Here is a 16,633-nt window from a genome sequence, read left to right as displayed (position 1 = left end):
GGGCCCGTGAGCCACGGCCGCTGAGCCTGCGCGTCCGGAGCTTGTGCTCCGCAACGGGAGAGGCCGCAGCAGAGGGAGGCCCGCAATACCACAAAAAAAAAAAAAAAAAAAAAAAGAAAAATGATATGTTTATTGTAGAAAATTTAGAAATACAGACCCCTTCCTTCCCAAAGAAAGCCTTATCAAATAACTTTATCATCAGAGATCACCTCTATCAATATATTTTCATATCTATGTATAGCCTTTTATATGACACATTTAATTTTATTCTGTTGCATCCCAATTTATTTTATTTCACTTTATGTATGAAAGTATGTGTGGAGATTCCATTGTGCCATGCACTGTTCTACATGCTTTATAAATATTAGTTCAGTAATTCTCATAACAATCTTATGAAGTAAGTACTATTATTATACCCATCATATAAATGAGAGAGGTTAAGTAATTTGTCTAGAGTTCCGTATCTGATGAACGCTGGAGCTCACGTTCAAATTTACACAACCTGATTTGAGTCTCATTCTTAACCATTCTGCTCTACATGTATACATATATGAGATACGTATATATAAATATCGTATATACATAGACTGCAAAATTGGAATCATGTTATACATTCTTGTTATCTAATTTTGTACCTAACTATATGTCTTTAGCATGCATTCATATAGGAGTTCTTTTTCATTCTAATCTTAATTACATATGGAAATAAATATTTCAACAAGAAATAGAACATGCTAGTAACAAGCAGCTAAAAAATCAGGTAGAAAAATGTACTCCCCAACACACACACACACACACACACACGAGAGAGAGAGAGAGAGAGAGAGAGAGGAAGAAACTAAAGGAAAAGGTACATATTTCTAGTCAAATATTGAATCATTTGACATATAGAGTTACCCTTGCATGGGTCACTTAAATAGGACTTATATTTAATTGGCTCTGTGTGTTTGATTAATTACATAGGGGAAGAAATAATTCATGGTGATCTGTTAACTGCTATCGGCATTTGATGTGTATAAGAAGCTTTGGGGATTTAGGGATATGTAAGACAAGTCCACAAAACTCTCTTGCTGACAGTCTAGTTGCAGAGGCAAGGTATATATGCATAGAGGAATGTTACGGACTGAATGTTTATGTCTCCCCCAAATTCACATGTTGAAGTCCTTACCCCCCAATGTGATGGCATTTTGATATGGGGCCTTTGAGAGGTAATTAGGGTTGGATGAGGTTACGCAGGTAGGGTCCTCATGGTGGGATTACTGCCCTTCTAAGAAGAGACACAAGAGAGCTTCCTTGCTCCCTCTCTCTCCACTGTGTCCTCAGAGAAGAGGTCAAGTGAGGACATAGAGAGATAGCGGCCACCTACAAGCCAAGAGGAGACCTCAGAATAAAACCTACCTTACCAGCACCTTGATCTTGGACTTCCCAGCCTCCAAAACTATGAGAAATAAATTTTTGTTATTTAAGCCACCTAGCCCATGGTATTTTGTTTTTGCAGTTTGAGCTGAATCATACAAGGAAGATAATTTTAAGAAGTAGCTCAAGGTAGTAAGTGCTTAGCACTAAATGAAAAATATAATAAGTATTTTAGAGGAGGGAGGGCTCTGAGCATCTGTGGTGGTCAGATAAGGCTACCAGGACTTAGTGGGATGGGGGAGGAGGAAGAGGCTGAAGACTCACAAGCAAGAGTACAAAATGATCATGCAGATTCCAGACATGCAGATTCCAACTCACGATTCACTCGAGGGGTCTGTTCGAACAGAGCTTCTCCCAGGGCTCTGTGTTTGCCCTTCTCTTTGACCATCTCCTCCCCATCTTCACCAGGTTACCATAATGCCTGCTCCGCCTCAGGACTCAGCTTAAATGTCTCATCCTTAGGAAACCTTTGTTGACTCCCAGGCTTGGTTATGGCCCTGGTTATAGAATTCCCTGATCTCTTTCAGGGCACCCTCCACAATGATATTTAAATTATTAATTAGTGTAAGTTTTTGTTGATGCTTGTCTGCCCCACTGGACTTCAAGCTCTGTAAGCACCCAGTCTGGGTTGTTTTGTTGCTCACTGTGGTCTCAAATCCTGGCACAGTCTGAGTAGGCATTAGGTGCTCACTAAATGTTTGTTGATTGACTAGATAGATGCGTGGCTATCACACCCCACAAAAGAGTTCTTCTTCGTTGTACATTAACATATTTTAAAGGCTGAGTCTCTGTTTAGGTCTGAGGTAAGGATCACATATATAGTCAAAAGAAATATGTTATGGTTTCTGAGGCCATGTTTTAAAAGGAAGCTGCGTGGCTCTGATCTGTCCCAGCCCTCTTTAGGGCTCCAGTTTGTTTCTGATTTATAGAAATATGAGAGGATCGAAGCTCAGGGTCAGATAACAAAATAGACTGAGTGGAATTGATGGCCATATAGTAGCTAAAAGAGAGCTGGATGTGGTTCAGATATTCAAACTTTTGAAGTCTGTGAACTTATCATAAGCTGAGAAGAGGGTTTTTTTTTTTTTAATTAAGAGCTGGATGTGGTTCAGATATTCAAACTTTTGAAGTCTTGTGAACTTATCATAAGCTGAGAGAGGGTTTTTTTTTTTTTAATTATTTAACAAAAAATGTTAGGCTCTATTTAAAAATACAAACAGAACAGACTAAACTATAAACATTCTCACTAGAAGCCTTTCCAGGTACTAGAGGTACAGTAGATTTAACTTATTTCCTTTTTGAGGCCTGAGCTCCTTAACTATTTAGGAAGAGAAGTAGGGGAGCTAGGTCAAGGACATTTCTTCCTTTTCTGTTGGGTTCTCTGTGAGAGTCCTTTGACTATACTTGGCTGCCCCAATTTCCAGCTTCCTGCAGTATCAGATGTTTGGGAGAAAAGGCAAGATCTGTTTTTAGAGACATCTGTTTGAGAGTCAGAAGCCCTCACTCTAATGGCTTTGAAATTAGCTGCTTCTGACTTATTTCAGGGCAAGTTTCCATCTTTCTGGGTAACCCTGGTGATAGCAACCCTACTCAGACACTCAAATCTCCCATTCCTCTCCCCCTGCTGCCCCCGCAGAGCATATGGCCATCCATGGCCACTCCATCCAGATCGTGAAAAATGACAAGGCTTGGCAAGATCAAAGCCACTTTCGCCTTTCACCATTTTGGGAACTGCAAGGCATGACATTAACAAGCCTTCCTAATCAAGGCCCTTTGTGTTGGAGCTAAACTGTCTCTTAATAAATAAAATGGTCAAACATTGTCAATGGTCAAATTATCAGAGACTCTGTATATTGACTAGTTAATAATGTTTAAGAGACCTTTCCTAATACAGAAATCTTTTTCATCATCTGCTTCACACTCAAAATGACAATCTGGCTGGTGAACTATCGATATGTTTTTACAAGAAATATGCCATGAACAAATATGACTCGAAGCCGTCTCACATATCTAAAAGCTGGAATGCTTCCCTTTTCTACTGGTCTCTTATTCTATCTGAAATTTAACTGCCGGAAAGTAATAGTTTAAAAAGCCTACAAGTAGGTGCTTCCCTGGTGGCGCAGCTGTTGCGCGTCCGTCTGCCGATGCAGGGGACGTGGGTTCGCGCCCCGGTCCGGGCAGATCCCACATCCCGCGGAGCGGCTGGGCCCGTGAGCCGTGGCCGCTGAGCCTGCGCGTCCGGAGCCTGTCCTCCGCAACGGGAGAGGCCACAGCAGAGGGAGGCCCGCGTACCACACACACAAAAAAAAAGCCTACAAGCAACCAAATGGATTTCTCTGTATTCATGTATTAAGTTCAAGTACTTTTTTATATAGTCCCTCCAACCTTCATTTTGTGCCTGTATATCCTTGCAGGATACACAGTTTTAACAAGCCTAGGAGGGTAGTTTCCCAGTTCATAATATATTGGAAACAATATATCAGAAAGGGCACACCCATTAGAATGAGCAAGAGTCACAAAGATAATCGTATTGTGAGGGGGGATGCAGAGAAATGAGAAAAGGCCGATCCAAGAACTACAAATAAACACTGCAGTAGCCTAAGACCATTTTGTATGGGCAAGCGGCTCTCTCCACTCCTATTGGAAAGCATTTTTGAATTACAGCCCTGCAGGGTAATCGGTTGCTCATGGTGTTGACCCTGAATTGTCAGACAAAAGAAAGAGACAAAATCGTGATAGGTAACCTCTGTTCGAGAGGCAAAGAAACATTCAGTGTATTTTGGAAACGTCTTCAAATAAAATAGTTCAAACAAAACATGTTCACTGGCTCTATCAGATAAGTTATGGTTACCTAGAAAATTCATCTATGTGAAACGCCATATTTTGTGATAATGTCAAACAAGTTAAGTGAGTTGTGTGGTGAGAATTGAAGAGTACAGACAATACAGTCTTGATCTCATAGACATACTGAAATGTTCATGAGATAATAATTCCTCCAATAAAATGTAATGTTGTCTCTGTTCCTAACATGGCTGGAGTTGGGCTCCGAGAGGAGGAGACAAGAAAAATAGGTCTCTATCCTATATACAAAATGTTCGCACCTGACTAGTTACCTCCAATTGTCAAGCTGTGGGGAAGATAAATTCCCCAACTTGCATAAAATTCAGACAGTCTGATGAACAACAGATTGAAATAATTCAGTTGAGCAAATGTTTTCAGTAGAGTGGAGGAATTGCATTTAAACAACCAAAGCCAGGGAAAGAACACCTTAGTATCCTGAAAAGCTTGCCTCACCATGTCTCAGTATTGTATCTGGCAGACAGAAGGGTACTCAACCCACGGGCTTGTTCAGATTCACCTGGCTTCTCTGCAGAGAACCAAGGATACTTCTCCTCCCTTGTTATCATATTTAGCTTCATCGGCCTTCTTGGGTAGTATGGAGATAAGTGCTTTGAAATCACCCAGAGAGAAGCAGATTAATGGGTTTTTTCCCAAACATCTTAACAAAAGATTTGAAATTTATTATTTGTAAAGTTGTAAGTAAACACGTAATGAAGTACAGCAGGTTGAGTCCTCAGGACACACTGAATTAGCATCATGGACCAAAGACCCACAGAATAAAACCATTCTAAGCTAAACTCAGAAGTCCTCAGGGTTCTTCACTTACCTCTGCTTCCCAAATTTCCCTCCTGAACATGAGCCATGCTGTCTGTTGAACACACCATTTTAGCCTGCTCTCTATCTCACAGACTGGAGGCTCAGGCAGTGTCTCGTCTCTCATCAATTTGGGGAGCTTAGCATCGGCTATTCAGAGCCCCAGGGTCCCAGGCATCACATTTCTTTTTCGTAAAACCTCTATCAATCCAGAGGGATAAGTATCTATAGTGATACAAGAAATGAGTTAGTGATAACAACTTGGGTCCCTCTAAAAATTCAAAGAAACTTGGGAGTGCTGTGACAAAAATGTGCTGATGGAGAAAAGATCTTTCCACTCAGAAATGGCTCACCCCGGTCTTATCTGTCCCAAGTCAGTATTTCCTTTACATCTCTGTTCCACAAACTCAGTGGGTGCCCTTTAATTTTAGCTTCAAGCCTCTACTGGTAATAATGGCTTCCCATAACATCAATTCTTTTCCTACTCTGACTTCACTGATGAGTGCCCTTTTCTTTTTCCGTATCTGGCTCACCTGCTTTGGGAAGGAGCGGGCTCTTTGAATCCAGTCTGAGTATGTAATATGAGAGACCGACCACGTTCTCCCCACTCCAAGTCAATGAGTGCATTGTCCTAGTAGTAAACTTGAGTTATTGTGTACTGCCTCAGACTGTGCCTGGCTAACTTCTACCCATGATTCATGGGGGATTACAGCTCAAAATGGTGACTGAAAATAACTACTGAGTAATTTTTAAAGACCTTATAGTATTTAAGCACTTTTGTATGTTTGATCTATTGTGAACTTCAAAACAGTCTTGTGTAGAAGGTAGTACAGGGATTACTTTTATCATCCTAGTTTAGGGATGAAAAAACCAAAGGAGAGTGCCTTATCCAAAGTCACACACCTAGGAGTTGGCAGAAAGAACAGTCTGGATCTTTCATGCTTTCCACTTCTGGCTGATGCTTTCCTTGGCCATTTTAGAGCATAATGTGATGCTGTGATATGATGGCAACAACGAATCAGTGTTGTCCCTTGGATGTGAAGGTGATGGTGTAGATCCCATGAAAGGAAATGCAAAACCATTCATCTTCTTGTCTCTCATGGTACAACGGCAGATATGTCCAAGCTGTCTGGGATTCACGAGTAATGAAGCCTTGAAATGAGATAAAACTAACTGGTCCTTCTGGCAATGAAGTCTTTGACCTGATTAGTATCAGGCTCTATCTAAACAAGAGGACAATCGTGTAATGAATAGATTGATAAGCTGCTTTCCTTAAACGGTAGAGGAAACAAGAAAATGCCTACAAATGTGTGAGATATCAAATTAAAAATATGTTCTGTGTCCTTCCTTATTTTAAATCTGATGAAATGAATGAGTTTATTTATACCTCTTTTCTTTGGAGCAGAAATTCTGGAATGAAACTGGCAAAGGCAAGGCCCAGATGACTGTGTGCCGCCTCCCCGGCTCGCCTACAGGTTACAAGCACATTTCAAAGGAGTCTTAACTTCCACACTCCTGTGGTCTTGCTAGCTCAATTAGAGGGGCCAGCCTGGCCTTTTTCATTGTGCCCTGTGGGAATACGCTTTGATATTGGTGGGGATCCTTGGGCTGAATGAGAGAATAGAATGAGAAGCTGGCTCCAGGGGAATATTTGATCTCAGAGTTGGGTCAGGGTGAGAGCAGACACCACCTGTGAGGACAGTTTCCTGCCAACCGAGACGATCAGTCTCCTCCAGGCTGACTGCAGTCGAACGCAGCTGTTTACCTTAGCTAAACCCTGAATGACTGTCTGTGTATCAACCATGAGCACACTCGTGAGCCTGGAGCTCCAGACAATCAGAGGTCGGGTCTGCTTTCTGAAGCAGGAGGCTCGCTCAGGTTCTGTATTCAGGCTTCCTGCTGAAAACGTTACAGAGAACAGGCATCCTGTGGGACAGACCCAGAACCTGATTCAGCCGCTAAAACCATAGGATTGCTTCTACCCCACTCCATCCTTACCCCACCCCCAACCACTTCTCACGCAGATCCTGAGAGGACTGGCCTTCTTTTTCCTACCGTCTATTTTAATTGGGAGAAGAAAGCGAAGAAAGATGGAGAGAGATGAAGAAATGAAGAGGAAAACGGGGCACAGGGGAAGAAGGAGGGATGGAACATGAGGCAGGTTTCTGAGTGGCTTGTATACCTGGGGCAAAACCAAATATTAAAAAAAGACCCCATGCAAAACAAAAGACTATCCTCTTTCCTTTGTACCCTTGACCTCAGCCAATCAAATTTCCTTCAGTTCAGTCTTTACCCTCACCACAAACACCCAATACTCAAGATTGATCTCACGGGTGTGGGGGAGGGATGGAGTGGGAGTCTGGGGTTAGCAGATGCAAACTACTACATATAGGATGGATAAACAACGAGGTCCTACTGTATAGCACAGGGAGCTCTATTTAATACCCTGTGATAAACCATAATGGAAAAGAATATGAAAAAGAATACATAAATGTGTAACTGAATCACTTTGCTGTACAGCAGAAATTAACACAACATTGTAAATCAACTCTACTTCAATAGGAAAAAAAGATTGATCTCATTACCTCTAGTCCTTGGAACACTATTACTGAGAACAATCAGGTTCCCAGAGCGCTTGGTGGATAAGCAAAGTGCACATCCCTCAGTGAGCTTCAAGGCCTGCTTTCCCTTCCTCCTGTGCTCTGTACAACCATTACAGGACATACAGAGCCACTCTCCCTCTGAGGCACCACAGTGTGTATGGAGCTGATCTCCCTCTGAGACAGTGCCATATATGCAGAGCTGACCTCCGTCAGATGTCTACAGCACACAAAAAGCCAGCCTCTCTTTGAGGTGCTCTGGTAGAAAACAATAAAAGTACAGAAAAAGGAAAGTAAGAAGGAATGAGCTAAATTAGATGAACCTCTCCATCTCTATTTGGTCCAGTTTTTCAGAAGAAAATAGAAGATTGAAATATGAGAGAAGTAAATAGATATTGTATTTATCATAAAAATAAAGGAAACTATAACATTGGAACCATTTCTGCTATGAAACAAGGGCTCAGTGTCCCTGTAAGTATGACATATGGTTCAGTGACTCACCCTAAGAAGCCCCATATAAAAAGATGTTGGAGGAAAACTACAAATTAAGGTCCATTTCAACTTGAATTTATAAAAAATCATGGTGTCTCACCTACCAAAGAAAAAGGAACTTCAGGAATATTTCTGGCTCTCCTGGGCTGGGAGGATTAGAATTTTGCCTGAATCAAATGGCATTAGTGACAGTCAAATTGTATCACTCAGAACGACTACCAGGAGATGATGAAGACCGTCTCCAATGTGGTCTGCAAGATTTTTCGGAAACGTGTGCTTCTGTAGCAATGCATGCTGCTCTGCATGACCCACATGAATTGTTTTCATTTTCAAAATGTAGAGCTCTGCTGGGACAGAATTGAAGGAATAAATTATTTTCTCTAGTTAATGCCTCAGGTCAGACACCTTCCTGAATCAAGTATTGTTGCTAGCAGGATGACCTAAAAGCATAATTCATGACTCATGAGCACATATGGCAATGATATGTAAAACAAGGCTTGGGTATGGAGTTCCATTTATACCTATTGTGCTATTTACACTAATGAGGGCTTCACAGTGAATGCCAATTCAGCCAGGGTAGTTCTAGCTACACCTATTAACAAGAAGTCATATTACTGGGTTACTTTTATGAAAATAGAAAAGAAAAACAGTGTTAAGTTTTTTCAAATACAGAAAAATAGAAAAAATATTAACTTACTCTTGCTTACTGACTTGATTTGTAAAAAAACCATACTTTGTTAGAACCAGGAAGACTTGAGCATAAGGTGTGATGGGACGTGAGCAAAGCCTGGGTTCAGAGAGGACCTCTGAATGTCATCCAGGCCTGGAATCTATGGGGATCAATAGATGGAGATCAGTTGATCAATCTATGGGGATCAATTGATCATCAGTTTCAGTGGAGCTGGGGCAGGGGTGTCCCATCCAAGGGAGAGCACAGTAGTGTGGAAAGCTCCCAGGCTATGCTTGAACCCTCAGAGGCCAAGTGGACCTCAACATGGCCCTGGAGATGGGACCATGGAAGGGGATGCTGTTTCTCGGGGGAAGCCAATTAACACGATCCATGTGGGGGCCTCAGAGCCTCCATGAGCAGTCAGTGTCCTTCCCAAGGTTTTTCCCCAATGGCTCTTGTTTTTTCTCTGTGTGCTTTTATTCTGCAACTGTCCCATCCCATAAAATCAGGGCAGGATCAAATCTGAGCCAAAGAAGATTCTCCAATCTAATGTGACATAAGGGCTGGGATTAAGGCGAGGTGAATCCTACAAGTGCAAGGTAAGATTTTGTCTTTATTTAAAACATTATATTTTGTTCAGCACAGATTTGGGGGGGGGGATTGTTTTCCTTAAAATATTGCATAAAATATTATTTATCTTGATTACTGAGTTTAGTTGAATGCCCTTAAGTTTTGTGCCTGAGGTGAGCGCCTTACTTGCATCACCTAAGTTCCATGATTTGATCCTTGCTTCATCTTAAGATATGATTTAAACAGCAACAGCCCAAACTGATGTTTCTCTAGTGGGTGCCCATGGAGTTTAGAGAATGGCATCTTCAGGTGGTGTAGGACAGACATTTTTTGTCCCAGAACCTAGAAGAGATGGTAAGAAAACACCAAATTTCTGTGGGTTTGATTCTATTAAGCACTGGACATCTCCTCAAGGGCACATTTATACATGAAGTTTAGGTAAAATCAGTTGAATTTCTTTAAAAGTAGACACCAAGCCCAGTCATGTTTCTTTTTAGCACTGAAAAAAAAAAAAAAAAAAAAAAGAAGAAGCCATTGCTCTTGGATTGAAATGAATCAAGGCACTTTTATCACCCTCCATTTGCTTGGCAATGAAGAAGACTTTTTGAAACATAAACATGATAAATGGTTCAAAAATAACTTAAGAGTTATTAAATGAGTTTGCACCTAATAAAATAGAAACATGGCAGCCAGTAACACTTTTTCCTGCAAAGAAATAGGAAATCTAGTCTATAGGAAGGCAGGCAGCTCAGAGCTGCTTCTTGCTGTGCAGCCCGTGTTCAATCACTACTGTGGTCAATAGCCATCAGGCCTTCCCAGGATGGGTCTGGGACAAGTGTGAACACAGTCAAGATGTTTATTTTTTTGTAATAACCTCCACCTTTTCCCTTTTACATTAGCCACTTTAGCATCCTGCTTTGATTACCCTTTATATTCCAGCCAGCAACTTGTGCTTCAGATATACCCCTTTGCTTCCTCTCCCTCCATCAGTCAGGATTGCATTTGGCTGGAGATAATAGACCCCCAACTGTATTGGCTTGATCAAATGTGGGTCTATTTTCTCATGTCCAGGGGTAGGTTGTTCATGGCTAGTAAGGATTATTTTAATCTGGCCCATTGTTACCCTGAGCTAAATCTGTTTACTAAGAAAAAGAAGAATGACTATTGGTTAGAGAAATAGTAGTATCTGACACACTATTACCTCGAACTGCTCAATGTTCTGTTCTTAAAACAATTAATTTAGTCTCTAAGAGGCATCAGAAAATCTGTTCTGTATGCTTTAAAATATATCATCTCATTTAATTCTTCTAGCATTCTTATAGAAGTTGTTTTTACTTTACAGCTGAAGAATCAGAAGCCCAATTAAATGGTTTGTTTCAAGTTCCATAGTTAGTGTATACGGTAGAGCAAGAATTGAAAGACTAATCTTTGGTTTTAGGTTTAGTACTCATTCTAATAGTATGATAAACAGATCTGTGCCATTACATTAATGGTCCTTAGTGTAATAGTTGGAATTTTATTTCTTTCTTTTAGTGGTCAATAGGTTACATCAGAGGAATGATTCTAATCATGGGAATTTAGGAATCAGATGGCTTTTGAACAGGTAGGACATAGGCCTCAGCTGATGCCATAGGCCTTGAAAATAATACTAAAATGGATTTTATGAGAAATGCTGACAATATCTATTTTTTTGGTGGTCCAATATGAATCAGGACAAAGTGGAGTGTTTAAAAGCATTTCTGGGGGAACTTCCCAGGCAGCCCAGTTGTTAAGACTCCACACTTCCACTGCAAGGGGCATGGGTTCAATCTCTGGTCGGGGAGCTAAGATACCACAGCCCACACGGTGTGGCCAAAAAAGAAAAAAGCAGATTCCTGGGCCCTCAGTGATTCCCACTGAGTCCAAGTATGGCCCCAGGAAACAGAAAAAAAAAAACATAAAAATAAAAGCATTGCTTATTTAATCCTTGGCTCAGCAAGCAACTTCTGAAAGGTTATGAGATCCAACCATTAGCAGAAAGTACTTTTTGTGATTATTTGATCACAAACTCACAACTTGGAGGGCATTATGCTAAGTGAAATAAGCCAGACAGAGAAATAGAAATACTGCATGGTAAAAACAAAAACAAAAACAAATACTGCATGGTATCATTTATATGTGGAATCTTAAAAAAAAAAACTCAACTCATAGAAACAGAGAGTAGAAAAGTAGTTGCCAGGGGTGGGGGAAATGGGGAGAGATTGGTAAAAAGGTACAAGCTTTCAGTTATAAGTTGAATAAGGTCTGAGGATGTAATGTATAACATGGTGACTATAGTTGATAACACTGAATTACATGACTGAAATTTACTAAGAGAGTAGAGCTTAAATGTTCCCACCAAAAAAAAGTGAATATGTGAAGTGATGGATGTGTTAATTAACTCAATGAGAGGAATCATTTCACAATGTATAAGTTTATCAAATCGTTAAGTTGTACACTTTAAATAGCTTACCATTTAATATGTTCATTACACCTTAATAAAGCTGAAAAAAATTTTAAAATAAAAAAGAAAAGAAAACCTTCATTATGATAAGACCAATTATGCAAATATTTATTTTTAGGATCTTTATATGCTATTTACTCTTTTTAAAAATATTTATTTATTTATTTATTTTTATTTATTTTTTTACACAGCAGGTTCTTATTACTTATCTATTTTATACATATTAGTGTATATATGTCAATCCCAAACTCCCAGTTCATCCCACCACCACCCCCGCCTCGCTCTCCCCGCTTTAACCCCCTTGGTGTCCATATGTTTGTTCTCTACATTTGTTTCTGCCTTACAGACTCTATTTCTGCCTTACAAACCAGTTCATCAGTACCAATTTCCAGATTCCACATATATGTGTTAATATACAATATTTGTTTTTCTCTTTCAGACTTACTTCACTCTGTATGACAATCTCTAGGTCCATTCACGTCTCTACAAATGCCTCAATTTTGTTCCTTTTAATGGTTGAGTAATATTCCATTGTATATATGCACAACACCTTTATCCATTAGTCTGCTGATGGGCATTTAGGTTGCTTCCATGACCTGGCTATTGTAAATAGTGCTGCAGTGAACATTGGGGTGCATGTGTCTTTTTGAATTATGGTTTTCTCTGGGTATATGCCCAGTAGTGGGATAGCTGTGTCACATGGTAATTCTATTTTTAGTTTTTGAAGGAACCTCCATACTGTTCACATTGGGGCTGTATCAATTTACTTTCTCACCAACAGTGCAAGAGGGTTCCTTTTTCACCACACCCTCTCCAGCATTTGTTGTTTGTAGATTTTCAGATGATCCCCATTCTAACTGGTATGAGGTGATAGCTCATAGTAGTTTTGATTTGCATTTCTCTAATAAATAGTGATGTTGAGCAGCTTTTTATGTGCCTCTTGGACATCTGTATGTCTTCTTTGGAGAAAAGTCTATTTGGGTCTTCTGCCTATTTTTTTGATTGGGTTGCTTGTTTTTTTAATATTGAGCTGCATGAGCGGTTTATATATTTTGGAGATTAATCCTTTGTCTGTTGAATCATTTGCAAATATTTTCTCCCATTCCGAAAGTTGTCTTTTCGTCTTGTTTATAGTTTCCTTTGGTGTGCAAAAGCTTTGAAGTTTCATTAGGTCCCATTTGTTTATTTTTGTTTTTATTTCCATTACTCAGGGAGGTGGGTCAAAAAAGATCTTGCTGTGATTTATGTCAAAGAGTGTTCTTCCTATCTTTTCCTCTAAGAGTTTTATAGTGTCTGGACTTACATTTAGGTCTTTAATCCATTTTGAGTTTATTTTTGAATATGGTGTTAGGGAGTATTCTAATTTCATTCTTTACATGTAGCTATCCAGTTTTCCCAGCACCACTTATTGAAGACTGTCTTTTCTCCATTGTATATCCTTGACTCCTTTGTCATAGATTAGTTGACCATAGGTGCGTGGGTATATCTCTGGGCTTTCTATCTTGCTCCATTTTTCTATATTTCTGTTTTTGTGAGTTTCATACTGTCTTGATTACTGTAACTTTGTAGTATAGTCTGAAGTCGGGGAGTCTGATTCATCCAGCTCCATTTTTTCACCTCAAGACTGCTTTGGCTACTCAGGGTCTTTTGTGTCTCCATACAAATTTTAAGATTTTTTGTTCTAGTTCTGTAAAAAATGCCACTGGTAATTTGATAGGGATTGCATTGAATCTGTAGATTGCTTTTGGTAGTATAGTCATTTTCACAATATTGATTCTTCCAATCCAAGAACATGGTATATCTCTCCATCTGTTTGTGTTGTCTTTGATTACTTTCATCAGTGGCTTATTGTTTTCTGAGTACAGGTCTTTCACCCCCTTAGGTAGGTTTATCCCTAGGTATTTTATTCTTTTTGTTGCAGTGGAGAATGGGATTGTTTCCTTAATTTCTCTTTCTGATTTTTCATTGTTAGTGTATTGGAATGCAAGAGATTTCTGTGCATTAATTTTGTATCCTGCAACTTTACCAAATTCATTGATTAGCTCTAGTAGTTTTCTGGTGGCATCTTTAGGATTATCTACGAATAGTGTCATGTCATCTGCAAACAGTGACAGTTTTATTTCTTCTTTTCCAATTTGTATTCCTTTTATTTCTTTTTCTACTCTGATTGCCATGGCTAGGACTTCCAAAACTATGTTGAATAACAGTGGCAAGAGTGGACATCCTTGTCTTGTTCCTGATCTTAGAAGAAATGCTTTCAGTTTTTCACCATTGAGAATGATGTTTGCTGTGGGTTTGTCATGTATGGCCTTTATTATGTTGACGTGGGTTCCCTCTATGCCCACTTTCTGCAGAGTTTTTATCATAAATGGATGTTGAATTTGTCAAAAGCTTTTTCTGTATCTATTGAGATGATCATATGGTTCTTATTCTTCAATTTGTTAATATGGTGTATCACATTGATTGATTTGCATATGTTGTATAATCCTTGCATCCCTGGGATAAATCCCACTTGATCATGGTATATGATCCTTTTAATGTGTTGTTGGATTCTGTTTGCTAGTGTTTTGTTGAGGAATTTTCCATCTATATTCATCAGAGATATTGGTCTGTAATTTTCATTTTTTGTAGTATCTTTTTCTGGTTTTGGTATCAGGGTGATGGTGGCCTCATAGAATGAGTTCGGGAGTGTTCCTTCCTCTGCAAATTTTTGGAGAGTTTGAGAAGGATGGGTGTTAGCTCTTCTCTAGATGTATGATAGAACTCACCTGTGAAGCCATCTTGGCCTGGGCTTTTGATTCCTTCTAGTGTATTTTTCATTTCAGTTATTGTATTGTTCATCTCTGTTTGTTTTTCTTTAATTCTTCTAGGTGTTTGTTCTTTTTTTTTTTTTTTTTTTTTTTTTTTCTCCTATTAAAGTATAATTTTTATATTATGTGCAACTAAATTTTTTTCACAATATACAGGTAAAATAAAAGAATTACATTAGAAAGGAAAAAACATTCCATGTATTTAAAAACAATAAAACAATAAGCATATATCATGCCAATAAGCATATAATAAGCATATAATATCATGCTTACAATAAGCATATCATAAGCATCTTAGATAAAGTAGTCTTTCTTTTTTTTTTTTTTTTGCCGTACAGAGGCCTCTCACTGTTGTGACCTCTCCCGTTGTGGAGCACAGGCCCCGGACGCACAGGCTCAGCGGCCATGGCTCAAGGGCCTAGCCACTCTGCGGCATGTGGGATCTTCCCAGACCAGGGCACAAACCCATGTCCCTGCAATGGCACACGGACTCTCAACCACTGTGCCACCAGGGAAGCCTGTAGGTGTTTGTTCTTTAATTCTTCTAGGTCTTTGTTAAACATTTCTTGCATCTTCTCGATCTTTGCCCCCATTCTTTTTCCTAGGTCCTGGATCTTCTTCACTATCATTATTCTGATTTCTTTTTCTGGAAGGTTGCCCATCTCCACTTCATTTAGTTGTTTTTCTGGGTTTTTATCTTTTTCCTTCATCTGGTACATAGTCCTCTTCCTTTTCATTTTGTCTGTCTTTCTGTGAATGTGGTTTTTGTTCCACAGGCTGCAGGATTGTAGTTCTTCTTTCTTCTGCTGTCTGCCCTCTGGTGTATGAGGATATCTAAGAGGCTTGTGCAAGCTTCCTCATGGGAGGGGCTGGTGGTGTGTAGAGCTGGGTGTTGCTCTGGTGGGCAGAGCTGAGTAAAACTTTAATCTGCTTGTCTCCTGATGGGTGAGGCTGAGTTCCCTCCCTGTTGGTTGTTTGGCCTGAAGCGACCCAGCACTGGGGCCTAGCCGTTCTTTGGTAGGGCTAATGGTAGACTCTGGGAGGGCTTATACCAAGTATTACTTTCGAGAACTTCTGCTGCCAGTGTCCTTGTCCTTGCAGTGAGCCATAGCTGCCCCCTGCCTCTCCAGGAGACCCTTGAATAACAGCAGGTAGGTCTGGTTCAATCTCCTATGGCATCCCTGCTCCTTCCCCTTGGGTCCCGATGCACACACTACTTTGTGTGTGCTCTCCAAGAGTGGAGTCTCTGTTTCCCCCAGTCCTGTAGAAGTCCTGCAATCAAATCCCGCTCACCTTCAAAGTCTGATTCTCTGGAAATTCCTTCTCCCCTTACCGGACCCCCAGGTTGGGAAGCCTGACGTGGGGATCAGAACTTTCACTCCAGTGGGTGGAATTTTATGGTATAATTGTTCTCCAGTTTGTGAGTCACCTACCCAGCAGTTATGGGATTTGATTTTGTTGTGATTGCACCCCCTTACCATCTCATTGCAGCTTCTCCTTTGTCTTTGGATGTACCCCACATCCATCTTTTTTGGGGAGTTCCAGTGTCTTCCTCTCAATGATTGTTCAGGCGTTAGTTGTGATTCCAGAGCTCTCACAAGAGGGACTGAGCACACCTCCTTCTACTCCGCCGTCTTAAATCAATCTGAAATTGACGCTAGTTTTTTTTAAACCCAGCTACTAGAGGTTTTCTGAGCTTTTAGTTTTTGTTGGAGTCTTTGAGACAGCTCATGGTAAAGAGTATTCTTTTTTCCTGCCCAAGTTTTTTTTTTTTAACATATTTATTGGAGTATAATTGCTTTACAATGGTGTGTTAGTTTCTGCTTTATAACAAAATGAATCAGTTATACATATACGTATGTTCCCATATCTCTTCCCTCTTGCATCTCCCTCCCTCCCTCCCTATCCCACCCCTCTAGGTGGTCACAAACCACTGAGC

Source organism: Physeter macrocephalus, chromosome 8, assembly GCF_002837175.3.
Source record: "Physeter macrocephalus isolate SW-GA chromosome 8, ASM283717v5, whole genome shotgun sequence".
NCBI lineage: Eukaryota > Metazoa > Chordata > Mammalia > Artiodactyla > Physeteridae > Physeter > Physeter macrocephalus.
This window is presented reverse-complemented; position numbering follows the sequence as displayed.